Here is a 19,454-nt window from a genome sequence, read left to right as displayed (position 1 = left end):
AGGTGGTATATAATATAAACGGTGGTTATGGTACTGACCCATAATAAGTATGTGAACGAATTTGGTTATCATAACCAGCTGGTTTCCGTCACTACAATTTTGAATGGAGATCAAGGTATGGAGATGATAATAAACTAAACAATCACAATTTCAGTCAGAAATACACTCGGTGGTCATCTAATTATCTTCATAATTACTAGTTTCAGCGGAGATCCAGGTAATTGTAACTAATTGATCTATGATTTTTAACCAATACAATTTTTCACACATGTCCAAATGATGATATTCTACTGAATTTTATAACCTGAGGTTTAACCATTTTTTTTTAAAACTAACTAGATTTTAGCGACGATTTTGAATGGAGGAAAATGTGGAAAACTTTCAGAGCTATAAAGCTCAACCCCCACAAAAAGTTCCCCAGAATAAACCGTGTATTTGTGCTGCATTATTAAATGACGACGTAGATGCGTAACGTGGCGAATAACGTATATGAGATATCATGTATAACCGATCATCAGAAACTGATGATCGGTTATACATGATATCGCATCGACGTTACATCAACTTACGTAGTACATCTACCGATCATCAAAGACTGATGATCGGTTAGGTACTATCTATCTGGCCAAACTGATGTTGATCCCAACTGCTTTCTTACGTCTGGGGAGACTTTTCACCAGTTTTTGATTTATGATCATATAAATAAACTTCCAGTCGCCCATCACAAACACACTGCTGTTTTTGACTCAATAAGGCTGGGTATGTAATCCACATTCTAATTCGTCCTGAAGGCTTTTCTTTTCTTTTATGAGATTTAGGTCCGGGCGCCGAAAAGCCAACTTAACCTTTGAACACACATTTAGTCAAATTGTAGTCGTGAAAGTCTCGATATGAGAATGAAGCAGTTTGCCTGCTGGAAGTTGTTGTTGTTACTTTACGTCGCACTAGAGCTGCACAATGGGCTATTGGCGACAGTCTGGGAAACATCCCGGAGGATGATCCGAAGACATGCCATCACAATTTTGATCCTCTGCGGAGGGGATGGCACCCCCGCTTCGGTAGCCCGACGACCTGCGCGCGAAGTCGAGCACTTTACGGTAGCACAGTTTAACGAGGACCAATACCGCACACCCTCGGTCCCTACGCAGACTGATCCAAGTGGGTCACCCACCCGCACACTGACCGCAGCCAGTGATGCTTGACTTCGGTGATCTGATGAGAACCGTGTCTTAACGATCAGTCCACTGCGGGACCCTGCTGGAAGAGAAATGTCCGAAATTTTGCCGTATAGTTGAGAGTGAAGTATTGTGCTGATTGTCCATATACATCTCAGAATTCACTTAATGTTTCCAACCACATTAACCAGGACCGGGATAGCCTGGTTGGTAGGGCAGTGCGTCCATGTCCAAGAGTTCGTGGGTTCGATTCCCGCCGGCCGAAGACTGAGGGTGACTGATGTACGTTAAATCTGTCGAGTCTCAAATTCCCCCAAGTTCCCATAACAAATCAATACCTCCGTGGGTACTGACCCAGGAGTTTCCTTGTCTTCTAGATTGGTTAAAAATTACAAGGCTACAGAGTTGAACATTAGTAGTAGCAAACCCAAAATTGGGTCGTCTGTTCAACGACGGATTATTTAAAAAAAAAAACGCATTAACCAAGGGACATTGACCAAACCATGAAAAACTGCCCCAAACCAGAGCGAGATCTACTTCTTTTTGGTGCCCGTATATTTTTGACCTGATAAGGTTGTTGTAGTTCATTTACGTCGCACTAGAACTTCACAATGGGCTATTGGCGACGGTCTGGGAAACATCCCTGAGAATGATCCGAAGACATGCCATCACAATTTTGAGCCTCTGCAGAGGGGATGGCACCCCCGCTTCGGTAGCCCAACGACCAGCGCGCGAAGTCGAGCACTTTACGGTAGCACAGTTTAACGAGGACCAATACCGCACACCCTCGGTCCCTACGCAGACTGATCCAAGTGGGTCACCCACCCGCACACTGACCGCAGCCAGTGATGCTTGACTTCGATGATCTGCTGGGAACCGTGTCTTAATGATCAGTCCCCTGCGGGACGGCCTGATAAGGAAAAAGAAGTTTTGTCATCAATACTATAATACATAACTGATGATAGTTTTTTAAGAGCACAATACAGTAATAATATTATCATCTTTCCCTAACTACGTTATTTGCTATCTTATACGTTGTTGTTCTATTTTTAATAACCAAATCAGTAATCAGTTTAATTAATTGTTTTTTTTTTCAATTTTCTACCATGCTATAAACAATAAAATTCATTTGAGTATCATTAAAATACCCTAACGCATATAGTATTATATCATTAAAGTATAGCATAATAATGCGATAAAATACACCTTAAATGCTTAGCTGTAACTTAAACCGCTTCAATTCTATCTTTTGAACAGAGCTAAGTTATTGGCCCGCTTGTCCCTTTCTAAGCATTTAATGGCCCGTATGAAATTTAGAACCGAAATTGTTTAACGCTGACTAATTATTCTCGCCGGTACAACGGGAAACGAACGAAATTGTACACGTCCAAACTTCGTCAGCGCTTTGTGCCCACCAGATTTCCGTTACCATAGCAACAGAGGCCACTGCTAGTGATGCCACTGACCCACTGAAATATTTTATTGAACTCTGGGAGCAGCGGTCATCGGGATGGGAGCATATTTAAAATATCTGAAACTGTCGGCGTTTTGGGAATTGGGGAAAACTGTTCACGATTCGTCAGGCTGAGTTGGTACTTAGCCAAAATTTGCTTTCATGGGAAAGTGTTGAATCCATTATTCAGTGCATTGTATGTGAGTGAGTGATTTACGTGAATTATGTCGCCTGACTACAAAATATATATACAAGCTACTGCGTTTGCAATTTTTATGTGCAGATATTTAATTTTGGTTCTTAGCTTAAGCAAGTGACGACATCCAAAATTAGGTTTGTTTTGAAAGGAAAGTAAACTTATCTTATTACAGATTTCTCCATGGTTGCGTAAATGTTTATTCTGCGTTTTATGTATTTCTCGTATTTAATTTTATGGTGATTATTATAACCAAGTCGTATGATTATTTGATTTTAAAAATACCCTTATTGTGTCGATTAATTGATTTTGTAATCCTCATATTATTATGTAAGGAACGACCGGCTGATTTTAAAATTACTTTACGATACAATGCAATTAGCAAATTTTAAACTAAATATGGCACACCATACTGTTATGGACTGTTCAAATACTGCGAATCATGTTTCTACATAAGCATGTCTATTAAGCATAAGCATGTCTTTTACGTAAGCAAGAAATTTGACATAAGCATGTATATCACGTAAGCATGTATATTACATTAGCAAATATTACGTAAGCTAGATTCTTCAGAGAAATGGCAAACTACAAACGTTGTCAGCCAATATAGCAAACCAAAAACCGCGTCTATGCTAAAAAATTTTATAGTTTATTTTCTTTTTCGAAATTTTTTGATACTATATAAAACCGTGTGTTTGGCGCAGTATGTCCTTTTTTTGACCTTGTGCCACTAAACCCTACATTCAATTCAATTTTGTTACTTTATTTTACTTTTTTTTTTTTGCATGTCTAAAAATTTAAAAGTAAGGAATTGTAGGGCCTTGCGTAAGCAATATTCATATCCTTCCCCCCTTGTGAGCAGAATTAAACAAATCCCAAACCCGCTTTAGGTACTTGCGTATTATATATAAAACTATTCAAAACGACAAATTGATATGAAACGATTTGTTGGTTTTAAAATTACCTTGAAGCACCATATAATTACTACGTATGTGATTAGTACCATTATTGTGTCTGAAACAATTATCTGATTTTAAAATTACAATTATTTATTGTAAAACATGAAAAACTATTGAATGTATCTCCATGTAATAGTAATATTGCAGTAATAAGGGCTGTGATTGCGGAAAAATCCCGTATCGTGCTTGTTTTAAAATCAAATAATTGTATGAAATACGGAGTGCGATTATATATACAAGTAATAATTTGATAAACACATGGTAATTTCGAAATTGGCCAACTTTTTGAGAAATTTTTATCACCGTTAAGTCAATGTAATTATTTTGGAACTGTGGATGACAGAGAGGTCTTTTTCTAATGGGGTGAACCGGGTTCAAATCCCAGCGATGGCTGGTTGATACGAATTCCGCACCCGGCTCACACCGATCACAGCACTGATGTGAAATATCCTCAGAGGTAGACTAACCGTGGGAGGTTTTCTTCTCTATGCAACGAAAATGTGGGTTAATTTCATCAGAAAGTCCTCCGCGAAGATGAATTTCTTCCAATACCTGATCCAGTAGTTCCCTTGTCTTCTGGATTAGGTTCAAAATTACAAGGCTACGGAGTTGTACATTAATAGCCATAAACCCAAAAATTGGGTCTGCTGTTCAACGACGGTAATAAAATGTAATTATTCTAAAAGAATTTAGGTTCATTTTATTTATTATTTTTTTGTTGTTGCTATAGCTAAAAAAAAAAAATTCGCCTCAGATGTTTTGGTGTTGCTACAGTTACTTATTTTTGTCATTATTTTTAGAAGAATAATTCATTATTTTTTTTATGTCAAGAAATGTAAACCCTTGTAATTGGTGCTTAATTGGCAGCAACGGAGATATTCTTTTTAATTGTGTCACGAGAGCGTCAAGCTATTATCTTTTCAATGTTTTTCTCCGTCTAATTGTTTCACGATCTATTTTTGCAAGATAACGCATTAATTAAGCTACTTGTACTATTGGAACTAGCTGTTAAGCTACCGAACATGGGATAAATTCATATTAAATTTAGATCAAATTTAAAAGGTAAGATTATACCCAGTCATATTGATGTATCCGAATGTGCGATTTACTGAATTTCTTCGTAAAACGATAAAAAAAATTGGATATACAATTATTTTAGGCAATTTGATTTACAAATATACCGACCAACAGTTTCACGACTGACGTAAAATATAGGCTAACCGTGGAAGATTTTCCTCTCCATGTAACGCAAATGCGGGTTAGTTCCATCAAAAAGTCCTTCACGAAGGCAAATTTCTCCCCGTACTTGACCCAGGAATTCCCTTGTCTTCTGAATTGGGTTCAAAATTACAAGGCTACGGGAGTTTAACATAAGTAGCCGTAAACTGAAAATTCGGTCGGCTGTTTGATCAATGTATAGAGTGCTTGTCTCAGAATGAGGGGATATATGTTCGAATCCTGATTATGGCTGATAAATTAGTAATATGTACCGCTCCCGACTCCATGGCCATTTTCATGGTTTTTCTCATAATGTGACGAAATTACGCATGTTTTAAACAAACTATTCTTAAAAATTAGATTAATGTTTGAATTTTAAAAATTTAAAAAAAAAAATTTCTGTAGATTTATAAACATTTTTTTGTATACTTATTAATGCTGAAACAGTACAGAATCATTGTACTTTAAGAAAGTCTGATAAAAGAAGTGGACGCTTTTAATTAGGGTCTAAATTACTCAGATTTAAGAGGAAGCTATACCACGAGAGAATCTTCTCATCTCAAATTCTCTTTCACCCCCATAAGTAATTTAAGATTCAAAGTATAGAAAAGGTGAATTCAGGCGAATCTAGAGTAAGCCATGGAAGTTTCAAATACTACTGTAAAGAAATTTTCAAAATATCAAAATGAAAAGCAATTTGAACTTCATGGCTTACTCTAGGTCTGCCTGAACTCTCAGAAAATCTAGAGTAAGCCACGAAGTTTCAAATACTACTGAAAAGAAATTTTCAAAATATCAAAATGAAAAGCAATTTGAACTTCATGGCTTACTCTAGGTCTGCCTGAACTCACAGCAAATCTGGAGTAAGCCACGAAGTTTCGAATACTACTGAAAAGAAATTTTCAAACTGAAAAGCAATTTGAACTTCATGACTTACTCTAGGTCTGCCTGAACTCACAGCAAATCTAGAGTAAGCCACGAAGTTTCAAATACTACTGAAAAGAAATTTTCAAAATATCAAAATGAAAAGCAATTTGAACTTCATGGCTTACTCTAGGTCTGCCTGAACTCACTTTTTCTATACTCTAAATCTTAAATTAGTTATGAAGATGAAACAGAATTTGATCTTCCAAAATACCATTATCAAAATGTTATCTACAAACACACATTATCATTACCAGTGTCCTTATTCATGAATTATTACTTAAAAACAACTTTTTCTTCCAGACCCGAACAATTGAGATCGATTACTTTAATGATTACGAACTGGACAGGAAAAAAAAATTTCACTGAATTCATCTTTTCCTTATTGTAAACAACTATTATCCACTTGATATTAAAGCAAAGAGCAATTTCATGCTTATCCCTCTGGATATTTTCTCGCCAAACAATAGGCGTGTGTTCCTAATTTTTCTTTTGAGGCGTGGACACTGACGATTCCATTGAAGGGACTGTCCGATCAGATCGGTGTATAGTTTTTGACGCATGGCATTAATCACTTTGTCACCATGGGGTAATATTGAAGCCAAACAACTACAACAGCTGCTTGAAAGGGTGGGGCAGTTTTTTCCTTTGGCTGTCATAACCCCCCTCTTCATCTAGGGACGGGTTTTGACTTCCCTATTCGGCCAGGTATGCCCCCTTCTATAAGTTCTTCGCTGATTGGAGGAGGCATCTCTTTGCGTTCTGTCACCCGCAATCATTTCTTTGCCGACTGCTGAAGGCGATTAGATTCTATTCGAATCTTTTGCTGGTTGTGTGTGGGGTGCTTTCGCCGAAGATTTCTCTATGTGAAGTGGGATTTTTTTTGGATTACCTTTTCGGTTTGGGATTTTTTTTGTGTAGACTCTGGTTATTATTTTCTTTATTTATGTGTCAGATGGATTATATGTTTTCGGTATACATTGGATTATTTGGCGAAATTATGTTTGGATACTTTCATTAGAGGTATGTTTTATTAATTTTATTTATGGAATGATTTTTTTCAAACTTATTCATATTTAAAGGGAATTTTTATGGAATTTATTTCATTCAAAGGCCATTTTTTATCTAACACGAATCGAACAGATTTGTGGTTTCTCATGTTAATCATTGATGTTTTGAACCTGACCCAAAAGAGAAAGGGAATTCTGTATCAAGTATTGTAATTAGAGTGAAACTAAGTCTGGAAAAAAAAAAAAAATCACTGTCTTCCCGTGGTTCACCTGGAGGCAATGACTGGGGATATGTATTTTGCGCCAACATAGTGGTTGGCGTAATCCACAGGTAGTACCCGAATTACCCAGTCATGGATTCGAACATGGGTCACATGAATACATAACGATCACTCGGTCCCCTAATCAATCTTAGTCTTCTAATGAAAATACTAAGTATAATTTAACAATTGATAGTGGATTTTTAATTTTTTGTTTTTAAGGTTGCTTTTCTGCATTTTTGGATATTTCATACTTCTAAAATTATTTCTTTGATTATAACTAAAAAACAGTGAAATAATTTGCTTGCTTAAGAGCAATGGTGTCTAGTGTATATATTGGACAAAACTAAAAGCCTTCGAACTTTTGCTAGATTGAGCTAAATACCCTTTTCGTAGTTCAACTACTTCCACTATCGAGTTTGATGAGTTGTTGCTGTTGTCGTAAGCGATTAAGGCACTTAGTGCAATTTTTTCTTGTTTTTAAGTGGCGCCGTCTATGGCAATGAATTCGATTTCTGCCACGTCTATACGTCATGCCCGTTTATAGGGCGGACCCATTCATACATCCACAGATATTAATTTTGAACCAAGAGACGATCTATCTCCAATTCAGTATCCCCAGATGTATAATTTGTTAGGAGAACATGGAGGACTTTGTGACCCGACAGATTTAACGTGCACCAGACTCCATTTATTACAAGGAGAGTCTTCGGCCGGTTGGATTCGAATTCCCGTTCTCAGGAACGTGGTTCCAGTACCCTCCTGCTAACCAGGCTTCTCCGGCCGGGTTTGATGAGTTCTTGGTATTATTCTGCGCCGAAAATGATGCTATTGATTGTCGATAGAGGTCGATAATCAATAGATTGTCGATAATTGGGTACAAAAAGAAAAGGTGCTTACCGTTTAATTTGTAACAATGCGTAAGGCTAATCTGGTGCAAAAAAAAAAATTCTTTTTTTCTAGCGCTGTAAGAGAGACAAACAAACACATTCTTTTGTTATTTTAGACCAATTTATTATTCAATTGGGGAAATTTTTATTTATTTGAAAGAAAAAAAAGCATAGTAATAAGAACCATTAAGTTTTATTTGTAACCTATTATGTATTAACCATATAGAATTTCTTCTTCAACTTCTTATGTATCTTTACTTTCTACTGTTAATTTTGTTTGCACATAAGGGATTGTTGATTGTTAACTATCCTCATTGTTAATTATATGAAACTTTTAACTATGGGATATCAAATTTCATATGTAAGTTCAAAATGAAATGCGTATCATTACCACCTGGCCTTTGATGACATTTGAAGTTTTTGTGTTTTTTGTCCCTTTAGAATATTTTGTTTTCAGATTTTGAGGTATTTAGTTTTCATTTTAGGGCCTTTTTTGTGATACTTTTGGGTATCTCTTTTAATTTTTGGATATTTTTCAAGTCTTGAGGAATTACATTTCATTTTTTCAACTTTTACACATTTTAACTGATTGTCACTTTTTTCTACTTATACGAATTTTTGCTTAACGTTGATGAACTGGATAAAATTAATTACTCTGCATTGTATTAAGTTAAAAAAAGAAAAAAGAAAGTTTGTTTACAAGAGAATTTTTAAGGGTATCTTTGATATTTTTTAAAGCATTTTTGGTGTTTTTGAAATCATTAAAAACCGGTTTTCGCTACTACTAATCATTATTATTATTAACTATTCATTAAGTAATAAAAATCGTGTGATTATTTTCTTATTAGATGTATTATTTTCTTATAAAAAGCGCAAAATTATTGTCCATTTTTTTCTTTATATGGCTCAATATTTCTGTAGATACCACAAAATACTTGTATTTATGCAGGAAGTAAATTTATAAGTTGTCAAAGATTCTATTCTCGTTTCCTGTTTTGTGATGGATCTATTCAAATAATCTGACAGACCGGATTTCTGTATTGCTTTTACTTCAAATTTTTTTCCCGAAAGTATCAAGAATTAGAATATTTTTTGCGTCAAATATTTATAATTGCTTACAGATACAATGTAACGTTTTTGCACATGTTGATATTAACAGGCTATAACAATAACGCCTTATTTTTAAGTTCAAATTGTTTTCACTAGAATAAGCACTTTTTGTTAATTAAGAAAATTATAAATATTTTTCTTACGTGGTACCAAAAACTCTGGTGTTTCTATAACTATTGGCAGCACTTTAGTTATTACTCATTTTGTTAGGTTGTCTTAAGTAATAATTTAAGTAGTGTTAAAAAATTTGTTATGGGACGCTAAGTATATTTATTTAGATTATATTTTGTAAGATTGTCTTAAGTAATAATTTAAGTAGTGTTGAATAGTAAGTTATACGTCAAGTATTTATTTAGAATAATTTTGTATTTTTATAGAAATAAAAGCTTAGTGACGAAGCAGTTATTTAGATTTATATTTGATCCATTCCAAAATGGCTGTTGAAATTTTGAACATAAACGGTGCTATGGTTCCGCTTACGGGCATGCTGATTATTGGTCACGGAGCTTGCTTTTTTCGAGCTAAAGCATATATTTTTTGGTGTTTACGACTACTAATGTTTAACTCCGTATCCTTGTAATCTTGAACCTAATCCAGGAGACAAGGGATCTTCTGGATCAAGCATTGGGATAAATTTGGCCTCCGTGGTGGACTTCTTGGTGGAACTAACACGCATTTGCGTTACATGGAGACGAAAACCACGAAAATCTTCCACGGTAACCGATGATGACTCTAACCCATGATTCATCTACCACTGAGGATAATTTTCGTCAGCACTGTGGCCAGTGCAAGCAGGATGCGGAATTCGTATCGACCAGCCATCGCTTGGATTCGAACCCGGTTGACATCATTGGTAGGCGAACGCTTTATCCCCTGAGCCAACAAGGCTCAATACCATATATTGATACGACACTCAATTCTAGATCAAATTACAGTAAAACGTGCCGATATCCAAGGTGCCGGTGCATTTTGCCTTGAAATCTATTTTTACCGGAGCAAGTAAGAAAACAAATAAAAAATCTGATATAACGTATTTTTTACAGTATTAATTTACGGGAAATTCTCTAATCACTCTAATTAAACAAATATTACTGAAATGATAGAGATAAAATGGATTTTACGGATGATGCACCCAAAGTGCCGGTACTTTATACAGCAATTTGATCCAGAATTTTTTACAATGTACGGCACGTAAAAAAACATTGGGATGATTTTCTATCTTATCTCATGACAAAGGTGAAAATAATTTTAATGCTTCTTCCAGAATAGTGCGTGATTTAACAGATTTTAAATTATTACTGAAATGCAATACTTAAAGAACTTAGTCAACTCACTGTCTTGTAAATAGTTCAAATTGCAATTGTTAAATCAAAGTACTTCTTCACCAGCGACAGTTAAACGATGAAAAAAAATTTATTGATATATTGTTTAAAACTAATTAAGGTGTTAGAATTAGAAGGTTGTAGAATTAGAATATTTAAATTCAGTGCTGCGTATTCGGCGTGGTTACCATTGAAGTTCGCAAGTTGTATAAGATAATTTTGAATGCGTTGTTGACAATGGCGCACAGTATCAATTAATTGCTGTAATCTTACTTTAGATATCGTGATATATTTTACTAAACCGTTTCTTAAAAATGAATATTTTTGTGTATTTGATCTTGTTTCTCTTTTTTCTCACGTCTCTAATTAAGAAATATTATTAGTTCAAAAAAAAAATTTTTTTTTGTCTGCAGATTGATATTAAATTTTTTAATAAATTAAATCAATAGTTACACATGTCTTAAAGATAAATATCGAATCACATTTTTGAATATTTTTATTAGTTTTGCATAAAAATTTATTATTTATTGAGCCTATAGCATTTCGGGGAATATTTCTAAATATTTCTTTAGTAATATAACTTGATATGACATAGTAACAAGACTTTAGTAAGAGGATAAATTTTAATTTGAACAGCGAAGAAAGCTTTAATAGCCGTTTTATTATCGCGTGGAGGTAGCTTTCTAGTGATTAAATTTACTGTGTGTCGTAAACTTTATTTAATGAATAGCAGGTGGTAAAAAGAGCACGCTCTGCAGAAAGAGGAATTTCAATCAATAAATGCGTGAATCATCTAATATTAGAAGACGGTCCAGCTGAGATTATTTATTCTCCACTACTGTTCTATTTTCGAATATTATGAGAAATATTTTCGGCTTTGGATATCATTTTTTAATCTTTATGTTGTATCATTTTTTAATCAGTAAAAAATAGACACTTTCATGAAACTTTCATTTTTGACAAAACCGTTTCTGGTGTATGCCCCGAACATTTCGTCAAAGTTCTGAAATCATTATTTTATTTTATAACTGGCCTGATTCTGGTTTTTCAAACATTAAGCCATTCCTTTAGTATTTTTTTCGTTCGTATTGTAAAGTTTTTATGAAAATTGGAATCTAATATACATAATTCTCTTACGTGGCTCCCAAATTTTGGCTGCATTTCTTTTCCGCCGGTGGCAACGTTTGCTTTGTTTTGTTTACGTTACTATTTCTCTTACACGGCGACAAAAAAAAAGAAGCCTCATTAAAACTCCCCGAATAGCAACGCTAGAAAATCGGCCAATGATTGCCACTAAAAATGTCACATGCCAATTCTAGCCGAGGTGGCTCAACATATAGCGTTTTTAAAAACGGAAACTGAAATAACCAGAGAGCATCAGCTGCGGCAATCTCATACTATTTAGTTAGGCAGGAGTGAGTAGTCTTTGTCGATAGATCTCTATTTTAGTATTTTGTCGAAAGCGCTTTTTTTCACTAATTTATATATTACGAATTTATTTGACGATTTTTGATTTATATCACGAATTATACTATAGCTCATTTCTAACAGGTTTAACGAATTACATGTCATTTATTTGAATTCAAATTTATTTTAATGACTTAGTATTTACTAAAAAGATGTAATATTTTTTTTTTTTTTTTAAAGTTGCTATATGGATTTAAATGATTGTTTTGAATTCTTAGAATTTTGTGCATTTGCAATGTACCTAAGTTAGTAGCGAGCGAAGCAAACCATATAAGATTGCGTAGCAGTTTTCGGGGGTGGGTGAGTGTTAGCGAGCAGGGGGCGCAGCCCACTAGTTTAATGACAAATACAAAACTGAAAAGTCAATTTATCCGGATAAGTGGTTTCCTATACTATGCTCTAAAGTATCATAATAAAATCATTATGTTTTATATCATAATATAAAACCATATTTAGTGTTAATTTTACCAAAATCATTACCTAAGAGCTTCGGTCAAAATTGCCGAGGATTTTGTTGCTCCCATACAACCTGAAACGTGGTAAACTTACCATATTTTGGTACTTTTGACCATACATATTTTTTATCAGTGTGTGATGATAACACTGTTCTTAATGTTATAAGACAAAATCCATTTCTTAGTAGAGTACTGCTAAATAATTTCTTCTCTTTGTGATAATTTCGTTTCATGATTATTAATAAAACAGGTACCATCTTCGTCTGTTGATAATTTTGTTCCCGAATATTATTAATACAGTGATGACAATTCCATTCTGAATTTTATTGAAACAGACGACATCCTCACGTGATGGTATTTCTATTTCAGATTTTTAAATAACTATATATGCTTTCTTCTCATGACGATTCCATTTCTGACTATTTATCAAATTAAATTTCCTTCACGTGATAGCAATTCTATTCAAGATTATTCTAAAAGCATGTGTCTTCGTTTTCGTGTGATGGCAACTCTGGATTATTATAGAACCAAACGATTACGATTATTACAGAACCAAATTCTACGATTATTATAGAACCAAAGATTTTCTTCACTTGATGAAAAAAGAAAAAAAGACAATCCTTGGTTCGACTTTTATAAAACAAATGCTCATAACTCACAATTCTCATTCTCTGTGTTTGCGTGTATATTACTAGCTCTAAGAAAATTCTGATTTTTTTTTTTTCAAATTGAGTATTTAATTTTATATATAAAAAAAAAAGTATTACTTAGTGTTGCACAGGTTCTAATTTTGCACTGTGGTGCTAATGCTTGTGCTTCTATTTCATTTAAACTTGTTAGGAATCTTTGTCTTCAGTGCCAATAACACTAAAGCAAGTGTTTTTCTCCTGCCATTGTTTTACGTTTCAAGAGTTTCAAGTCTGTTTATTTTATAAAAGTGCAAATGTATATTTACTTACAATGTTCCCATCGCCGAAAAAGTGCAGAAAATATCAATTGTGAATGAGCTGGAATTTTTAATCCTTGTTTTTTTCTCATATGAATGAAATGTTAAGTTTACTGTTGCGTTAATTCTTTAAGATCTCCAAAAACGAAATTTAAAGATTACTTTCGACCATTTCAACAACGGAAACTATCATCTATTCCCATTTTTCAACCATCAACGGAATTTCCGCCGGTAGAAAAGGAAGCTGTTACTGCCGTTAGTTACAAACAACTCAACTGAAAGATGAGAAAGTGATGAAATTAGTAGCATTCTGGTTTCTCTTCCATCACCAATAGATTCTGTTCCATACCCTTGTTTTGTTCCATTCCTCCCTCCTCCCATCCAGCTGCCAGACAACGTCCCACTAATTGCACCCACGTTCCGTGATATTTCAGCGCTGGTATTTTTCTGATAAGGCACGGGGGCCCCCCATCTCTGTCAGCAATGGCCGGAATAAAGATCCTCAAGTTCCAAAATGGCGATGGATTGATGAATCCTGCATCTCTTGGGTTACATGCATGTTGTCGACTAGGTTGTTGAAGTCAGCTTTGTCTTTCAGCTGGAAGTGGCGTTGGCGATTACGTGAAAAATAGTTTCAAGTCTTAGATAAATCTTGCCTGAGCCAAAGATCTTTCTGATTGCTATTTAAAAATAGATCAATTATTGTAGTGGAATGGTTATTATCTTAAGCCTAATTTTAGGTAAAATATTTAAAACTTCCGATATTTCTTAGTAGAAAAAAATATATATATATATTTGCTTACAGGTATTTTTTTAAGCCCTTTCGCCAAGGTCGTGATACAAAGTTATAATTTTAAGCAATGTATGCCATCTTGCCATATAGAATTATCTGGGTTTTAGAACGAGCAAATAACTTGAAAGTTTTTAAACTTTTTTATCATTTTGCTTTTTATGTTTTTTGGAGAGGTACCTCATTTGTGCGTTATGTACAAATAGATGGTTTAACTTCGTTGGGTAAATAGGAATAGCAGGATGATATTATATCCTAATTATCTTTTCTTGCATTAAAAGAGATTTAAGGTGTACTTTTCATAAGTCTGTTTTGCATTATAAAAGTATCAAGCTAGAATTTATGTTTTAAACATACTCCAGTTTTTTTTTTAAACTTTTAGTCCTCTGGGGTAAATCTAAATTCTTAGTTAGAAATTATTGCAAGTTTTCTGAACACACTTTGTATTGTTTTGTGTTTTCTAGAAGCAGTGGTTTAATATCTGTATATAACCTTTAAACAAAAGTTGGAATAACCATTATCGAATTAGAATAGGTACCTTTTTCCTGCTTAAATTTGCACGGAAATGGTTATATTTCTGTTATTGGATGCCCCCCCCCAATAGCTACGATTGGAACCAACCTTTTTTCCACATAATGTCTGCATTTACCTTTAATTTTTGACTTAAAAATCAGAACCGTATCTAATTATGTAAGTATACAACAAGAAACGTCATTTGGTCTTCATTTTTTTTAAAAGCAATCATCAATCATAATGATCTATCATAGTCAATCAATCAATTGCCCAAACTTATTCAACCAATTATTATTGTATTCTACCATCCCCTGTCGCCTCAGTCATTATAATGACTTTATCTTTCGAAACTCGCCACCCCCCTCTATATTACACGATATGCTATTTACATGGTTCTATTATACTTGAAACTTACACAACAACAGTGTGTTTCAGATTTAATTGAAGGAAAACTAATCCATTATGTTTTGGCGAAGTTTTAATTTTCAGTGATTTCTTTTTGGCGTGATTGCTCAATAATGTGAGTTGTTTTAGCGTTTCTTATTCGAGGTTGAACTGTACAAATACTCTGTCCGTGTATATTCGCGATAATTTGCATATTCTCGTTTATAAATTGCGCTTATTATGTCTTTTCTGAGCCATAGTTGGGTAATATTATGCAATGGTAAAAATCGTAATATTTTAAGTGGCTTATTGTAGTTCTGTTTTACTTGCAAGAGTTGCGTGATATTTTGAATTTACGTCTTCTGAAATATATCTTATCTTTTATGTCTGTCGAAACCAATTATCGTGATTATCTTTACTATTTTCTTATCGGAAAATAAATACATTTAATTCCAGTTAGGCTATGTATATCAATAAATATAAAGAATATTGATTATTATACTATAGGTTTTAATCAAGATCATGTTAATAAAATAAAAATGTGTGATTTGAATCATAGTGTTTTCAATTTACGCGTAATAAATTCGTCATATTATTGTTCTCATTACTCCTATATCTTTTAAATACCATCATCGCGAGTTTCTTTTTTATTTACTTATTGCAATATCGATACATTCCATCCATTCTAAGTTGTGTTTATCAATTAATATGAAGAAAGAAATTCATATGTATTTTAACCATAAAGCATGTTATTTGTAGAATAATGTGTAGTTTAAAGGACGATGTTTTATAATACGTCATATTTTTATCTGTTCTGTTCCATTATCGCGACTTGATTTATGCATAAGTTTACTTATAGGAATATATTTAATTAATTCTTGCTTATCTATTGATTACAAAAATGTACCATACTATCGGTTCTAGTGAAATATCACGTTTATTAACAAATAATCCATGATTTAAATTATGTTTTGATTTTTATGATACGTCATATTTTTATCGTGACTTTGTTTATAGTTTTCTTATCGGAATATTCATTCTAACTTTAATTCATTCATCGGAATATTCATTCTAACTTTAATTCAACATTAATTCTAACTTTAATTATTTAATTCATTCTAACTTATATATTGATTATGAAAATGATATTCTATGTATTTCAGTTAAGTTTCTTGTTAACGAATAATGGGTGATTTAAATAGTGATGTGCTGAATTTACGTCTTCTATAATGCGTCATATTTATATCTGTTTATTTCAATTATCATGACTTCATTTAAAATTTGCTGAGTGGAACTTGAATATATTTAATTCATTATCATGTTAATTAACGAATGAAGTGATTAAGTTATTTGTTTAAAATACGCCATATTTATATCTTGTTTATTTACATATTGTGACTTTTTTGAACTATTTAATTATTGGAAAATGAAAATTTTAAATTAATTTTAGGTTGCATATTGATTTTTAACAAGATTTTTACTATACATTTCAATCAAACATCACACTGTTTAGAGAATAACGCGTGATTTCAATTATCCATGCATAATTTAAAGTTTATATTAACCCTGTATTTAATCAGTGTCATGTTTTTAGTTGTTTTCTTGTATATCATTACTCAATCCTACTTGCTATCTATAGTGCTTTTTATTTAAATATTTATGAGTCATGCTGACATGTTTTTTACTATGTTTTGCATAAAAATTTGCTCGAAACGCAGAGGCTTTAATTTGGAGATTCTATTCCATAGAATTGAGATGAGAAATTAATATTTAAGGTGTAGTTGTGATTATGACAGATTTTAAAAACAGTGAAGTCTATTTTAATTTATTATAATGATAATAGATTTATTTTGCATGCAGCTTATTATCGTAATTAATGTTAATAATATTAGTTATTAGTGTCTAGTGAGCATCTCTTTTGAATTTTTATTTTTCATTTCATTCTAGGTGAGTAATCATTATGGATTATCTTGTCTTTGCTATCTTTGGATTAAGAAGTTGTAAAGTTAAAACTTTTTTGTAAATGTGAAGAAGTGAGTACCATTTAAGTTATGTATTTGTATGTGATTTTGAGTAATTACTTGCCAATTGTTATTCTACATAATTGTGATGTTTGCATGAAAATTTCATGTTTAGTGTGGTTTCTTAGCAGAAAAGTTAATTTAGGTTTATAAGTTAATATATTTCTGTACTGTTAAGTCTATGACCCAATCTAGAGCGCTCCTTTAATTTACTTTTTTAAGGAAAACAGATCCCTCGACTCAAAGGTATTTTTGTAATCTTGACGATATATTTGGCGCAGTACAGTCGAATCCGGCTCTCGTGCTATTAACTATATTCAATCTGATCATGGTGATGACAGTGCTTCTTGTTGTTGCTATTTCCAATTCGACTTGCTACACTAGCAAACCTGCTTGGTGAAACCGAGCATATGTAAAGTAGAGTGTGCGTTTCTTGTTTTTCAGTGGCGCCATCTATGGTCAAGAACTTCTGCCACACTATACGTCACACCCGTTTATAGGGCGGAACCATTCATACATCCATTCATTCATCCACAGATAGTAATTTTTGACCTGGAAGTGTTTTTTTTTTCATAAGCTTTACAAACTGTGCAGCCTTTTATCTGTAGTGTTTTTTTCCTTTCATATAATTTCAATATATATTAAGTCATGATTCTAGGCTTATTCCTCAGGCAGCTTATTTAATTGCGCTATTTTTTATTTTTTTACAAGGTATGCATAATCTCAGATGTATTAAGCCATGACTCATGACTTTTATCAGCCGCATATATGTATATTAGGTAATGACTCATTCATCTGCAGTGTGTGTATGTATATCAAGCTAGAATTATTCACCTGTAGCCTTTGTATTTATTTATAATGATTAACACTTTATGTGTATTAGACTGCGATCGTGCAGTGCTTTTCATGGGCGCTGCAACGATATCTGTATGACGCAGCGGCCTGTACTTTTGCAACGTTTTTTGAGGCCATTACTCGATTCAAAGTTGTAAATCATACTTTTGCAAATTAAATAACAATGATATAGACCCTATTAGCCCTCATTCAGCCAAATTCATGAATCGTGGCTCAGTAGGGGTTCAAAGAGCCTTTATTTTTCCGATATTGACCCTAGATAGAATTTTCCGATTCACTTGATATTTTACAGCCACTTTACAAACAATATCAGTCCTCTATAGAGTTGCGAGATTCACTCGATATTTTATATCCATTCTTTAACCATTGTAGGTTTTATATTGGCCAATGTAGGCCATTTTAGAACCAATATTAAAAAACTAGACATCCCAATATTGGTTCCTCGGTGCATGGACCCAATATTGAACCAATATGCATAGGTCCCTATAAAGCAAATTTTGAACCCAAATGGGGCCAAGGTAAAATTGTTGCTAGGGGAGGTAAAGACTATGGGTAGATTTTTCTCTCAATAGTTAAAAATCTGAATAACTCCCTCCCTATTATTTTAGAAACAAAAAGTCATGTATCGAATAGAAAAAAAAAGCAAAAAAATTCTCAATATGTGGACATTTTGCAGATTTAAGACATTTATTTTTAAATTTTTTCTTTTGAATGTGAATTTTTGAGAACTATCGTAACCATGTTGTGTTCAAAAATTAGATGTCTGATACGACCATAAATAAGAATATTTCTTGGTAATTTTTTGGGGGGAAAACATTCCATGTTTATAACATCCGTCAAAAGTTCATTGTTGTCATTAATGATATCTTATCAATTTATAACCATTCAAAAACAATCAGCCCACATTGATTTTTAGTTGGAATAAATTTCCATCTTCACTTTTAATGACGTGAACATAGTGGTCTCTCACCTGCCTACTTAAAAGAAGAACCTGGTTGTTGATGTTTCAAACCAACAAAGCCGCTTTTATCTTCTCATAACATGTCACATCATTAACGACTCCAGCGTTTATACCTTATCCATATTAAACGATGGCTTAAAGCCATCAGCTTTAAGAGTTTTATGACCAATCATCGTTGCGCTTCTGGGTTTCTAGGGAGAGGACTAATCCTTCAAGTCACTGAATTGTAATTGGAGACTGGAATTAATAGGCTGACCAATCAAGAAATTGCTAATAACTTAACCACGGGATGTTTTAAGTGTCACTTGCTGCATAGTGGCTTATGATTAACGGCCATCGGATAGATGACAGGGATAACTGGAAAGTTGGCTCTTAGAGGCTTTTGGAGAGAGGCTGTTAATGGTCTACTTTCATTCCAGGAATAAATTTAGCACCCGTATTGCTTAGTTTGCTTTATTAATGGGATGACAATTTACCATGATCCTTTAGATTGGCTTATCTCTTATGTTTTTATAGACAGGGCACAAACAACGAAAATATAATAC

At 33.4% G+C, this 19,454-nt stretch overlaps 1 protein-coding gene across 4 annotated transcripts in view; it reads left to right on the top strand.

The window, feature by feature from the left end:
• The window catches only part of LOC107441868 (uncharacterized), a 261,296-nt gene that overhangs the window by 73,793 nt on the left and 168,049 nt on the right, over nt 1–19,454 (top strand). The window contains exon 2 of one of the 4 annotated variants that reach the window (XM_043048077.3): nt 17,020–17,105. The exons of 1 other annotated variant lie outside the window; for it this stretch is intronic. The gene's annotated coding sequence lies outside the window, so the exon portion shown is untranslated. Of the gene's footprint in view, nt 1–2,845; nt 2,962–6,661; nt 6,949–17,019; nt 17,106–19,454 lie in introns of those variants that run through there. 2 more of the 4 variants (XM_087169182.1, XM_021146404.4) reach the window with 2 other exon arrangements.

This window comes from Parasteatoda tepidariorum, chromosome 8, assembly GCF_982258835.1.
Source record: "Parasteatoda tepidariorum strain Cologne lab strain chromosome 8, Ptep-v5.0, whole genome shotgun sequence".
Taxonomy (NCBI): domain Eukaryota; kingdom Metazoa; phylum Arthropoda; class Arachnida; order Araneae; family Theridiidae; genus Parasteatoda; species Parasteatoda tepidariorum.
This window is presented reverse-complemented; position numbering and strand designations above follow the sequence as displayed.